Consider the following 8510-nt stretch of genomic DNA (forward strand, 5'->3'; position numbering starts at 1 on the left):
TTCCCCATAGTCATTTACCATGTATGTGACGTTGCCACCATTGGTAATGTGAGCCCCACAGCAGATTTTGCCTGGATTGCTAAATTGCCTGGGTGAGGGTAGATGCAGAAGGAAATTCAGTACATGAGAGAATTTTAACATCATTTCTCTATTCCCTCTGTACTTTCCCTGCAACCAATGGACAGTAGAGGGCGAGTTAGAATGTATCTTTCAACCTTCTGTTGATTTTGAATTTCATTTGGTTAAACACAGAAGTGGAGACCCACCTCCTAGTCCCAGGAGCTCTGATCTCCTGCAGCAAAACAGGGCAAATAGTAAACAGCCAAATTTCTTTCCCTGGTTCATGCAGGAAGCTTTGATAGGCTAAATAAAAGGAAGCAACAGAGTCTACATATCCACTGTGGGGCTGGACTACCCAAAATCTACTGCCCCTCCCCAGACTCTGGTGTCTTCGTTTGTTTGTTTCTCACTTGTGTGCAGCCCCCGACTGATTTTTCTGTGAGTCAGTGGCCCCCAACCCAAAAAAGGTTCCCCTCCCCCTGGCTTAAAAGAATCCCGTTATCAGTTTATGTTTCGGCATAAAGCCTCCAACACTGGAGATATTTAAATGAGGGTTAGAGAGACATCTATCAGAGATGATGTAGACCATGCTTGATCCTGCCGTGAGGGTAGGGGACCGGACTCAAAGACCTTGCGAGGTCCCTTCCAGTTCCAGTGTTCTAGGATTCTTGTTATCCTGACTGTGATGTTTAATTCTTTCTTATCTGGCACCATTATATAAGATGTAGGTAAGCCTGGTAACAAGTTTCCTGTTATTCGGGTTTTTTTCCCAGTAAAAAAATGTGGATTTCAACAGAACAATATTTTTTTTGCAGAAAATCTCTATTTTTTTAGAAAACCAGTGAAAGATTTTCTCCCCAGAATACTGACGTGGTGTGTGTGTGTGTGTATGTCCAGGGAATCATTCTCAGCAGGTTTCAGCCTTTTTTATTTTTTTGCTTCTTTTTTCCCCTTCTTTTATGGAGTGGGGTGGGTCTTTTTTAACCCAAAGTCAAAAACTTCGGCTGAAAATGTCAGTCATCAGAATCAAACCAACCAGGCTCAGCTAGATGCTTATCCAACTTTTAAGCTAGAACGTCGGGATGTTAAATATCGGTTAATTGAATAGTTGAGTAACCTCATGAATTCTTATCTGCTACTCAACTATTCTATAGTCTCCAGGAATGGGGCCAGCAGCCAGTGCGCTCCAGCCCCACACCTAACGAACCCCCTACCACTCCACGCTGCTGCCTCTGTATCAGAGACAGCAGCGCCAGGTACCAGCTCCCCTCACAGACCAGCTGCTTGTTGCCACATGCTGCTGCCTCTGATAAAGAGGCAGCAGCCTGGGGAGGCAGCAGCCCCTCTCTGGAGTGTGAGAGCTGAGCTCCCAGAACTGAGCTGGGCTGCCTGCCTGTCTGGCTCCTAATACACTTTAAATGCAGAGCCACAGTGGGGATAGATCCTGGACCTGGTACAAGCCAGGGCTGAGCCAGGCTGCTGGCCAGTCTGCTCAAATATTCACTGGCAAGGGCAAGGAGGGGGGAATGCATGTATAGCATTAATTGATAAGCTTTTGCTTATCAGTTAATTGGTGAATCAACTACATTATTCCATCCCTACGGGATGGAAAATCTCCGCAGGACCACGGAAGCCCTGTGGAATCAGAGGTATTGGCAACTACGCAGGTAGGAGAGTCCTGTCGGGAATGTGAAGGCGTCCGCCAGGGGCATAGAGACTTTGAGGCTAGGATAGCCGCTGGGGGAACCCAAGAAATCCATGTCAGAGGGTTGCTGCGGGATATTTCCTCCGTGTCTCAGGGAATCACTTTGAGGTGGACTCCTGGGCCCACGTAGAAGAAAGGAAAGACTTCTTCGCCGCCGAAATCGACTCGCATGATTGTGACCTTGTCCTGTTCGTAAAAGGTCACTTTTCCTTTTCCATATTCCAGAAGAACCCCAATCGTCTCAGCTCCCTCGTACCCGGATAGCAAATGCGCCGCCTCCGTATGCTCTCCCCTGTGCTCTGTCTCATGCGCCTCGTCCTCTCTATGCTCGGAGGCAGATGATCCACTCCCCACCCGTGGATCCAAGACAGAACCGTATCCAACCCACCAACGCCCCAGAGCCCAGATCCCTTCCTCCGGCGTAAGCTGGACAGATCCCTTTCTTCTCACAGAGTCTCTGGCTACCCCCACAGCCCATTCCCGCTGATTCCCCACCACCACCTCCCAATAATGTTTCCTTGAGGTGAACCCCTCAGAGCCCAGCACGCAGGGAACGGTGTCAAATCTCTTAGGGTTGTCGGGCAGATCCTGCGGTGGGTGTACCGATGTCACATACTTCCGTTTCTTACACAGGCCAAGGTTGGGATGAGCCGTTTTAGGATCCAGGGTCACATTCTCTGGGGAGCAGAGAGAAAAGGGGTGATGCGTGGGGAAGGAGCATAAGGAGGTCCTTCCCCCCCACCCCAGACACCATGGGAGGGATGTGCTATCAGCCAGCTGCTGGGGGGCAGAACCATTCTGTCCTATGGACAGTTTGCCCAGCTACCCCAGGGCCTGTGCGGAGTGGGGGGCATTAGTCGGGGGCCTGGCAACAGTAGGAGATTCCACGCCGCTGCACTCACCGATTGTGGGGTAAGTGGAGCGACCGGGCCCAAGGCCCCTCCTCTCCACCGTGGTCCCTTCCTTCTTCCCACCGCTCGTGTGTGTGTGTGTGTGTGTGTGTGTGTGTGTGTGTGTGTGTGTGACAAACAGCCGCTCTGTGACTGGGTGAGTGGTGGAAGGAAGGAAGAGGGCTCAAAGTGTGTGTCGGGCAGGATGGGGGGAGGGTAGCCTGCTCTTCCCTCTCTGTCCCACCTTTCCAGCTGCCTTGCCACCTGTTCCCACACCACCCCCTCGGAGGCTTGGGCGAGAAGCTTCCGTCCCTTCAGCAGGACAGACTGGTGGGTAGTGCCGCGCTCTGGGACTCCGGAGCCCTGGAGGCTGATCCCAGGCCTGTGTGACGTTGAGCCAGCTGCTCCCAGCCTCAGTTTCCCCATTTTCCCTATGGGAACAATTCCACGGACTTCCCTGGCCCAGGCCTTTGTACCACCAGATAAGAACTGTGGGGGAGGGGGTCGTTGCCCCCATTGAACTCCCAGCAGGCCGGGTGCAGAGCAGGGGCTGAGATAGAAGGTGGAGCCAACCCCGGGGCCAGCCCTACCAAGCTCAGTTGCTGACTCAGGCTTTGGAGCGTGGGGATCCTGGCTACGTTGTCAAGCAGGTTGGATGAGAGGCTGGCTTGCTAGAGGGCCTGGGGACCTGCATCACCACCCACAGTGCCTGGATGTTCTCCTCCGCCCTAGTGTTACAAGACACTCACAAACCCTGGCAGAGCTTCTCGGCATTAGATATCTCAACAGCGCCTCTAGTCAGACAGGGAGAATCCCTCAGCGCCTTGGCGAGCCGGAAGTGGAGCCTTAGGAATTATTGTACCTTCGAATGGATGTAGAGCATGTTTGTTGGGGCTCTCCCAGTTGGTTGATTCTGGAGCAGGAGCAGCCATTGCAGCCTGACGCTCTCTTTCCGAACAGCTAGGGGGAAAAAAAGACCCCACAACCCCACTCGTTTACTCACCGTCCTCTGCTTGTGCACTCAAAAGGCATCAGAGCTCCAGGAGCGGTCACCTTCCTGGTGCATGGAGGGGGCAGAGGAGGGGTGTTTCTCTGTCCCTGGAGCAGGGAGGCGAGACCTGCAGCTGGGTGTGTAGGAGTAGGGGCCTGCAGCCCTGGTCTCTTGGTGGAGGCAATACCCTGTACTAGACCATCCCTGACAGGTCTCTGTCTAACCTGCTCTTAAATATCTCCAGAGATGAAGATTCCACGACCCCCCACCTGACGAAGTGCATCTTTGCCCATGAAAGCTTATGCACCAATATATCTGTTAGTCTATAAGGTGACACAGGACTGCCCCTCTGGTACTCAACCCTCCCTCGACAATTTATTCCAGTGTTTCACCACCCAGACAGGTAAGAAGTTTTTCCCAATGGACAATTTAAATCTCCTTTGTTGCTGTTTAAGCCCATTGCTTCCTGTACTGTCCTCAGAGGCCAAGGAGAACAATTTGTCTCCCTCCTCCGTGTAACACCCTTTTAGATACTTGAAAACTGCTCTCCTGTCCCCTCTCAGGCTACGTCTAAACTACGTGGTTTTTGCGGGATACTGGAGGTATCCCGCAAAATCCCTGCTGCATCCAAGGAACGCGGATGCTCTTCCGTTTTTTGTTCGCAGAAGAGCAAATGCATTCTTTCGGAGAGCCCTGTATACCTTCACAAGGTATAAAGACTCTGCTGAAAAAGGAGACTTTTCTACCATTTAGACTCATCCAAGCCTGGCCTGCAAGAGGTGGGACTTGAACCCACAACCCTGGCCCCCCCGGCAAGCACCCTATCCTCTAAGGAACCCACCCTACCACAGAGAAGCCCTCTAGGTTTGTGGTCACCAACCAGTAGATCGTGAGCTACCGGTAGATCTCAGGGGCTCTAAGAGTAGCTCTTGAGCCCTCTCTGAACTGCGCATCTGCGCAGTGCATTTACATTAGATTTCCTCATGTAATGTAGGCGGGGCTTCAAGGAAGGGGCGGGGCAGTAGATCTTCGCCTGTTCTGAGACTTAAAAAGTGATCTTGGGTGTAAAAAGGTTGGAGACCACTGCTCTAGCTGCACCCCTGACCCACCCTGTCAGAAGCAAGACTCAAACCTCTGACCCTGACCTCCCCAGACAAGTGCGCTAGCCCCAAGGCCATGCAGGAGCCCCACCACCTTACTGCAGGGCCCAAATTGTGGAAAAGCCTTTCAGAAAAGTGATTGGAAAAAACGACACAAATTGCAGAGCACAATTTGCGCAGCTTTTTCCGATAAAGCCCCATAGTCTAGACCTCGCCTCAGTCTTCTCTTTTCTAAACTAAATAAGCCCAGTTCTTTCAGTCCCCGCTCATCGCTTGGGGGTGGGAGTGGGCACGCTAGCGGCCCAGCCACAGGCTACACTTCATTCCACTACAAACTTTGAGGTAAGTATTTGTGAGTGGCCAACAGGAGGGCCGGGGACCCAGCCTGGGCAGGTCATGACGCAAATATTAAAAGAGCAATCGTTATGAAGGGCTGCTTCCTGAGTTTTACCACTATCCCCCTGTCACCAAAGTGCGTGTGTGTGTGTGTGTGCGGTGCGGTGCGGTGCGGAGTCAGAGGACTCCGCATCCCATCTGTCCCCCCGCCTACACACATCCCGCTTCCGCAGTCAGATGCAACTTTCAGACAGCAGGTAGGTGCATGAGCTGACAGAGATGCAGCGCAGAGAAGGTTCTCAGGTGTCCGGTTTTCTCCCGGACTGTCTAGTATTCGGGTCTCCCATCCGGTAAAAAACCCAGAAAATACCGGTATTTCCTGTTTCCCTCAGAGGGAAGCCTGGCAGAGACAATTTTCCCCTGCTGCATCTGGCTGGGGTGAGGAAGTAAGGAGCAAGCAGCCATTTAAAGGCGCAGCAACCTTTTTTTTTTTGCTCATCAGCTTTGGTTCCCCCCCCCCCTTTTTTTTCCGACCAAGCTTGCCATGTTCGGGATCTTTGTTGAAAGCATCTGGCAAGCCTCAGCGCAGAAGAGACGTGTCAGCACGGAAAAGAGGAATATTCAGTAAAATTCAATTTGGGGAAGGAGGAAGCCAGAGACAGGGCCCTGGCCCTCCTCTCTTGGCCCCAAGTGAGTCGAAACGAAACCGCTTACAATGACCCGGCCCCAATCCTATCCTAGGCTTGTCTTGCTGCACAGGGCCAAAGGAGTCCCCTGCTATGTCCACACTGCTTCGGGTGCAGTGTAGACGCACCCAATGGGTCTCACCCCTGCCAGGGCTTCCCCAGTATGTTCATGCAGCAGTAGGGGACCCCCCCTCACACTCCAATTCCCATCACCCCCTGGTGACTTCACGGGGACTTACCAGTGCTGGGATCCGGTGAGAGGCGGCCTTGCTGCGATTTCCAGGGGCTGGGAATGAGGTTCTGTTCCGAGCCGAGTTCCAGAAGCTCCTTGGGAGTCTCGCCTTCTGGGCCGGTCCCTGCTTGCTGACTGGACTGTGTTTTCAATCTGGCCTGTTCTCCGGTGACGGGTCTTTCGCCAAGGAGCTAGGAGAGGTTCCTACCTGCTTCTTCTGGGCAGCAGGGGAAGGAGAGCCGTGCCCACAGACGGGAAACCAGTTGACTTATATAGACGCCAGAGAGAGGGAGGAAAACACCTCTGAGAGGAGAGATGCCAGATTCCCACCCACCATTTCTGCTTCAGCAAAGAGACGTGTGCCAATTGCCTTTTCACAGAAATGGGGCGAGTCTCCTTTAATTGCAGGGTGTTCCCTGGGAGGGGGGAAGGAAAGTCAGGGAGGGGGGTAGGAATGAGGGCACCTGTATTCAGCAATTAAAATCTAGGGCAGGGGTGGGGAATCTAAGGTGCAGGAACCAGATCCACCCTCCAAATTGGGTACCCCCCACCAGCATCACCCAGACCTCTCAACCCCTAGCCTGCTCCTGCACTCTTTCCACCCAGCCCCCCCACCTCCATTTCTCGCCTGTACCCTTCTTGCCACCCAGACCCCACACCCCCACTTTGCTCCTGCATCCCCATCTGGCTCAGACCCCTCCTACACACTGAACCCCTCATTTTTGGCCTCACCCCAGAGCTCAGACTCTCTAGGTTCTGGTGTTTGTCCCCCGACTTATTTCTTTGTGAGTGAGTGGCCCCCCCAACCCAAAAAAGATTCCCCGCCCCAATCTGGGGCTTCAGTAAATAAAATATGAGGTCATGTGACCCATCTGGGGTCATGTGAACCCCCATGAGCAGTGTTCCCTGCAAGCTACACACTTCAGATTCCAAGGAGAGAGTCCAGTGCTACCGAGCTGATTAGCAGAGCGTCCTCAGCTGGCATTTCTATTGGTGGTGCACATCTGCACATGACTCGGTGCACATGATAATATTTATTCTGCGCATATCTGGAAAAAATTTGGGGCAACACTGCCCGTGCCCCCCAAACCCTCTCACATATCACTTGTGTTCCATGGCCTGGAGTGTCTTGTGTGTTCTGCTTTATTAGCACTGTTTAGGTCATTTTTACAGACTCCTGGAGCCTTGAAAGAGAAGAGCCTGAAGATGCTCCTAATCAGAAGGGCCATATTTATCCCATGCGGGGTAATGGTACTGAAATCAATGGTGATCCACCAGGGAGATCTCTGGGCCTCAGGCTATGGGAAAAGACTCTTGGCAAATCAAGAGAATACTAACTATACACCTGATGTGACTCCGTGACGGGAGAAGCCAGCCGTTGTTTTCCCCAGAGGTGCCAATCGGGTTTGGATCCCGCCCTGACTTTACAATGAAAGAGGCAATGAACGGTGCATGATGTTTTCCGAGCCCATGGAAATGCTGGGTCCTGGATCACATTGCTGCATGTCCGCAACAACTTTTGTGGGCAGACATGGGATGCAAGCCAGCCACGGCAGGGGGGTTTGTAATGGTCAGGCTACTACATAGACTGACCTATAGGGATGACACTGTGATTTCTGGGGACATGACTAAGATGGGTCCCATCTTCCTGAAAGCATGCAGGAAAGAAAGCCTTGTTGCAGCCGTATGGCGGGAGAATTAGCTCAAGTGATGCGGTGTTTGCTTTGCCTGCCAGAGGCCAAGCAGCCGCCTTTGGTGCTTGCCCCTTTGTGTCCCTCCCCACTAGTCACCTCTGCAGCTACCCTTGAGTCACACAAGGTGAAACTTTATTCCCCATCCCAACCCACCCTGCCGCAAAGCAACCTGCAATCAGCTACTTTGTCCTGCATTTTGCTTCTGCAATCCAAAAGTGAGGGTTTGGGCAAAGCAGTTCCAATATCCTGTACCCAGGGCAGATGTTTCTACCCAACCAACATCAGCTCCTAATGTCTTCTCCCCCAGCTCACCACTAGATAGTGGCAGAGAGCCCCTGCAGCCTCCGCTCTGAAGAGTCTTGTAGCACCTTAAAGACTAACAAAATATGCAGATGGTATCATGAGCTTCCGTGACCAGAGTCCAAAGCTCATGATACCATCAACATGGTTTGTTCATTTTTAAGGTGCTACTGGAGCAGGGTTTCCCAATTTTATTCGGTCACGAAACTCTTTTAAACTCTTTTAATATTCATAATTATTGTTTTTTAATCATAACATGTGATTGTAATGGAATTTCCTCTAGAATGGAACCCTGAGTTTCACTTCACGGAACCCTAGGGTTCCGCGGAACACCATTTGGGAAACACTGAACTAGACTACTCATTGGCTACGTCTAGACTGGCATGATTTTCCGGAAATGCTTTTAACGGAAAAGTTTTCCGTTAAAAGCATTCGCGGAAAAGAGCGTCTAGATTGGCAGGATGTTTTTCCGCAAAAGCACTTTCTGCGGAAAAGCGTCCATGGCTAATCTAGACG

The 8510-nt window shown here is 51.9% G+C and overlaps 1 pseudogene across 1 annotated transcript; it reads right to left on the minus strand.

Moving 5' to 3' along the window:
• Nucleotides 1–756: 756 nt before the first annotated feature.
• On the minus strand, nt 757–6621 carry LOC106731309 (ohanin pseudogene; annotated as a pseudogene). Its single transcript, XR_016347414.1, has 3 exons — nt 6616–6621; nt 6008–6191; nt 757–2442 (listed from the first exon to the last, which is right to left on the minus strand). The product of XR_016347414.1 is annotated as an ohanin pseudogene (transcript).
• Nucleotides 6622–8510: the final 1889 nt, after the last annotated feature.

The sequence above is a fragment of the Pelodiscus sinensis genome, chromosome 19 (assembly GCF_052426305.1).
Source record: "Pelodiscus sinensis isolate ZL-2025 chromosome 19, ASM5242630v1, whole genome shotgun sequence".
NCBI lineage: Eukaryota > Metazoa > Chordata > Testudines > Trionychidae > Pelodiscus > Pelodiscus sinensis.